Source organism: Pteropus medius, unplaced genomic scaffold (assembly GCF_902729225.1).
Source record: "Pteropus medius unplaced genomic scaffold, Ma_sr-lr_union100, whole genome shotgun sequence".
NCBI classification, from domain to species: domain Eukaryota; kingdom Metazoa; phylum Chordata; class Mammalia; order Chiroptera; family Pteropodidae; genus Pteropus; species Pteropus medius.
The window spans coordinates 3,495,047-3,501,046 of record NW_024344241.1 but is presented as its reverse complement, the minus strand read 5'-3'; the positions used below and the strand labels follow the sequence as shown (position 1 = coordinate 3,501,046).

Below are 6,000 nucleotides of genomic sequence, written 5' to 3'. Positions count from 1 at the left end.
GTAAACATTTAATGCTATAATTTCTCTCTCAGCACTGCTTTAGCGGCATCTTGCATTTTGTTGGTATATTGTGTTATCACATTCATTCAGTTCTGAGTTTTTAAAAAGTTCCTTTGAGAATCCTCTTTGATCTATGGATTATTTCAAATTGCATTGTTAATTTCCATGTGTTTAGAGGTTTTCCTGTTGTCATTCTATTATTGATTTCTACTTTGATTCCATTACAATCAGAAAACACACTCTGTATAATTTCTTTTAAATTTGTTGAATTTTGTTTTATGGCCCAGGATATGATATATCTTGATGAATGTTCTATGGGAGTTTAAAAACGTGTATTCCGCACTTGTTGGTGGGTTGTTCTATACATGTAACTGATTCTGTCAGTTGGATAGTGTTGTCCAGATGTTCTATAACCCTGATGTTTTTCTGTCTAGTAGTTTTATCAGTTGCTGAGAAGGTGATGTGGAAGTCTCCAAGTACAATTGTGGATTTTTCTATTTCTCCTTTCAGCTTTATCAGTTTTGAATTATACATTTTGAGGCTCTGTTTTCGGTGCATACGTATTTAGGATTATTATGTCTTCCTTGTAGACCTATCATTTTATCATTATGTAATGTATCTCTTTTTCTCTAGTAACTTTCTTTGCTCTGAAGTTGACTTTATCAGATAATAATATAGCCACTCCTAATTTCTTTATCTTTGTCATTATCTTTGTTTTATCCTTTTACTTTGTTTTTACTTTCAACTTATGTTAGTGAATTCGAAGTTAGTATTTTGGAATTGATCATATTTTTTTATCTACTCTGCCAACCTCTTTCTTTTGATTGATGTATTCAGACCATTTATGTTTAAGGTATATACTGATATGTTAATGTTTATGTTGCCATTTAAATATTTATTTTCTGTTCATTTTCTTTGTCTCCTGATTCTCTTTTCTTATCTACCCACAGACACTTTTTATTATTATGCCTACAACACCTGGTCTTCCGAGGTGGTCTCCCATCCAAGTACTAACCAGGCCCAACCATGCTTAGCTTCTGAGATCAGACATCAGGCTTGTTCAGAGTGGCACGGCTGTAGACCATGGACCATGGATCCACTGGGGCACGAACCCAGGACCTTCTGCATGTAAAGCAGATTTGCTAACCGCTACACAATGGAGCCACGTCTTACCCATAGACACTTTTTATGATTCTATTTTTATTTATTTCTGGTATTTTTTAGTGTATCTCTTTGTCTAGTTTTCATAGTGGTTGCTCTGAGTATTGTTCATATGTGGCTTTTAACAATCTACTACTATCAGCATAAACACTTAGAATGAGATGTAGAAACCTCACCACTGTTTAGGCCTCTTTGCCTTCTTCATTTTTAAGTACATTTTCTTGAGTATAAGATGGATATTATAATTTTTGTTTTAATCCTCTAATATAATTTATGCAAAGTTTGGGAGTCCCAATTTCTGAACTTTGAGAGTTCCTGAAACCACACTTACTTATTATATGAACTGCAAGTTTGGGGAATTCTGTGACTCATAGAACTCGCTGAAAGCTATTATACTCACTGTTATGGTTTATGGAAGGAAAAGTATGCAGATTAAAATCAACCAAAGGAAAGGGTGCACGGGGTGGAGTCTAAGACAGTTTCATATGTGGAGTCCGGTTGCCCTCTCACAGTGGAGTCGTGGACAGTGTTGACTTCTCCTGGCAATGACATGTGTAAATAGTCACAGAGTATTGCCAACCAGGAAGGCTCCCCTGAGTTTCAGTATCCACAGTTTTTATTGGGATGTGGTTATAAAGGCTGGATGACTGACCTTAGTCCATAGCCCCTGCAGAAATTGAGCTGATATCAAGTAGCCTAAAGCCCCCACCAAAAGCTGACTGTCTGATGTGATCCAAGTTTCCCAGGGAAACAAAGAAACTCTTATTAGATATTCCAAGGGGTTAGAGATTACCTCCCAGGAGCCAAATGCAAAGAAAGCCAGACCACTCTTTAGATAAGATTAATTCCTTACTACACAATTCTCGAAACTCATGAAGAACAGGCAGTCTATTTTATGTACCCATATTCTGCTCTTTCCATTGTTCTCTCTTTCTTCCTGATTATCCATGATTTTTTTATTATTATTATTTATGCTTGAAGACTTCTTTTAGCCAACTTTAAGGGTGAGTCCAACAGCAACACATTCCTTTAGTTTTCTTTTGTCTCAGAATTTTTTTATTTCCTATTCATTTCTGAAGGATAGTTTCACCAGATAAAGAATTTGTGGTTGATAGTTCTTTTCATTCAGCACTGGAAAAATCTTGTGCCACTTCCTTTTGGCCACCAAGGTTACCGAAGAAAAATCCACTCTCATTTGAACTGATGTTCCCCCACCAGTAATGTGTTGTTTATCTCTGTTGGCTTCCATGATTTTTAGATTTCAAAGGTTTAATGGCATGTCTTGACATAGATTTCATTTGGCTTATCTTGTTTGGGGCTTTCTCATCTTCATGGGTCTGATATTTTGTGTTCTTTGCCAAATTTGGGGAGTTTTCAGCCATTATTTTTTCATATTCTCTTTCAGTCCACTCTTTCTCTTCTCAGACTTTGATGATACAAATATTGAATCTTTTTATTGTCCCACAGTCCTTGAGGCTCTGTTCATTTATTTGCAGTCTATTTTTCTGTGTTGTTTATGTCAGATGAATTCTATTGTTCTGGCCTCAAGTTCATTGATTCTATCCTCTCTCAGAGAAGAGTGCTTCTCCTGGCTGCTCATTGTTGGTGAGATTTCCAATGTCCAGTGGTATTGGGCTCACCGAATAGTAATACTCAGAGGGACTCCTCTTTGATGTAGAGGTGGAATCGACCTCCCTGATCTGCCTCCCATTATTAGGCTGGGAGGGGGTGTAAAATGCCAGGTCTGGTTGGCCTTCTTCTGTTGTTGGGAGCTGTAAGATACTCTGCTTGTATGTTGTTCCACCAGTCCAGGATTCCTAAAAATTTTGTCTTCTTCTTTCTTTCAGAATTTTCCTTTGCTTGTTTCATGTACTATTTCCAGAGCTTATAGTTGTGCTTCAGAGGTAGATCACAGAGAAAAGGGAATTGGACTCCTTGGCACCACACCCCTCACCTTGGAAGCCTACAAAGGGCTAAGCAGGGATGCCCAGAGACCAGATTAAGGGTCTGTGGGTCAAAAGAGTCACTATAACTGCTCAAGTAGGAGGCTGTGCCCACACTTGGAAGAAATTTCATTGGGTAGAGAAAGGAATTAGAAGTGACTCAATGGCCAAATAGCATAGTGTGATGTATAGGCTAGTGGGATAGATTTGTGGATCAAGAGAACAGTGGAGAAAACTTCATTGAATGGGAGAGGAGGGACATCAAATTTATAGAGTTACGAACATCAATAATTGTTATTATACTATTTCATCATTTAAAAGTAGGGAAACTGAGGCACAGGGAGGTCCATTAACAGCCTCTAAAAGGCAGAGCTGGGCTTTAAAGCCAGGTCTTCCTGTCCCTAGAATGCACACCTCTTCCACTGCATCTCCTGCTTCCTACTAATAGGTCCAGATCTCTGTCTTTGAGGTAAGGAGGACACACATCCTAAAAATAGAGTTAAATTGGCCTTGCTTCTCACTTTCAGTATTCTCTCCCTTGCTGAGACTTAACAGCAATGAAGCATCTTGACTAAAACCTGGGAAGGGGTTAACTAAAGTCTCCAAGCCTGAGAAAAACCTGAACTTTCTTTAAAAGAGCAGAGAGGAGGCCACTTATCTAACCAGAATTGGCTAGGGGTCCCATTGGGGGACCCCTAGCCAATTCTGGTTAGCCTCATTTCTTTAGAGGCACATACTGCACCCAATCTGGGCAAAGTATGGGATTCTCCTCACAGCCCCACTGCCAGTCTTCCCCACCCTTAATGAGGATTATTCATCTTTGGTGCAAACAAATACAGGTAAATAAATGTGGTTGGAATTGGAAGAAAGCTCTAGGGGGTGATGCTGCCATGAAGAGATATATGGCTAGACTGATGTAAATACAGCCTGGTAGGGAGGAAGGAGAAGCCTGATCCTATAAGAAAGATCATTTGTTTTAATCTTCTTAGTTAAACACTGAAAAAGGCTGAGATGCAATGAGACAAACTCTCCTCTATCTTCATCTCCACTAAACCCAAATCTAGACATTTGAGAAATGAATATAAAAATTTTTTTTAAGTATTGTTCGTCCTAGAGGGAAAATATTGTGTATAGCTGGTGCACCCTGTAATAACAGCTATAATTAATCTGTTGAAGGTCTGTGCAATTCAAAATGCAATAGACAGGAGCTCTGGCGGTTCCTAGGTTTTGCAGCCTTTGGCTTCAGAAGAAAGACTGCGGGTTCAAGAGGTGAGGATACAGCATAAAACCTAAGGGTCATCTTTTGTCAGCTCCTCTGTTATATCTTTATCTACAATGTCTTGTGTATGTCAACTTTTGGGGAAATGTTATGTTTTAAAAATCTACTCTTCCAAGTTTGGCTATAAATATCTTACAGAAACTAAAAATGAAAAACACATTTCTGTTTCATTGGTCTCATTTGTCTAATAAATGCCTTAAGGAGTCACAACTCAATCAATGCTTCCAATCTCCTGAAATTAAATTATCTTTCTTTCGTGAACTAGATAAGAATGATTTAAGTAGGTGGGATAATGTAGCTATCTCAGTGTTACTGAATGGCATTATCACCAATGTTTTTCCCCTCTTGTGTTATTTATTTCAAAAACAACCTGGGATTGCTGAAAACAAACAAACGAATAAACAAACTATTTCACTAAAGATTATGTTTGCAGAGGGTGCTCCCATTTACCCTCTGGAGTAAAAGTGTAAACTTGAGGCCAGTGGCCTTCCTCAAATGAAAAGTAGATTTGGTCTTCTCCTCATTTACAATAAATTTAGAGCATTCTTACATAAGACAAGATACATACACAAATTATAATTACAGAAGAAACATGGAAAATGTTTGATTCTTTGATAAGAACAGTTTTTCTTGGTATATTTCACTTGTTTGTTAAACAAACATTTGTTAAACTATCATTATACACTAGACTCTAGGCCAGGCTCTGTGGATATAAAGACGAATAACACAGAGGCTTGGAACTCACACACTTTGTAGATGAAGAAGGACACACATAAATAAATTATGTTGATACAGTGTGTTGAGATATGCAACTACTATACAGTTGAGATACATAACTGGGCCCTAAGTGAGAAAGAGTTGGGGATGGTGGAAAACCTAGATAACATATATTTTAAAGCAGCACTGTCCAATAGAAGTTTCTGTGATGATAGAAATGTTTGATTTTTGTACTGTCCAATATGATAGCCACCAGCTGCATGTGGCTATTAAGTACTAGAAATTTTTTATTTTATTTCATTTTAATTAATTTAAATACCCACATGCAGCTAATGGCTACCATACTGGATAGTATACTTCTAAAACAATGGCTCTCAAAGCTTTAGTCTGCATGAGAACCACCTAAAGACCTTCTCTATTCTGATTCAGTAGATCTGGAGTGAGGCCTAAGAATTCGCATCTTTATAAATTCAGATGACTCTGGTGTTGCTGATCCATGAATCTCACTCTGAGGAGCACTGTTGTAAAAAACCTAAGTCCTTGGAAGTCACCCTAGGGCTAACATCTGACCTTTTCCAGATAGACTTACTATGAAGTAAATAAAATTGGCTCCAGGGCCCCCACTTCCATGGCCCCTTCAGAGACTAAGGTGTGTCTTCAGCCATATATTCACACAGCTCATAATTTGTAAAATTTGTAAAACCCAAAATTGGTTAAGACCATCGTCTTCAACTGTGACAAAATCTCTGTCACATATCCTCTCCTGTTGGGTGATGTAGAGAGGCTGATAGCATTTTGAGGATGATGCTTAAAGGAGGTTGACTGGCTTCCACTTAATTGGGTAAGTAGAATATATTTTCATGGTTTCCAGAGTTACTGAAGCTGGTTTTAGTATAAGAA

The 6,000-nt window shown here is 37.8% G+C and overlaps 1 pseudogene; it reads right to left on the bottom strand.

Moving 5' to 3' along the window:
* Positions 1–966: 966 nt before the first annotated feature.
* LOC120607788 (uncharacterized) lies at positions 967–1,082 on the bottom strand (annotated as a pseudogene).
* Between the last annotated feature and the right edge of the window lie 4,918 nt (positions 1,083–6,000).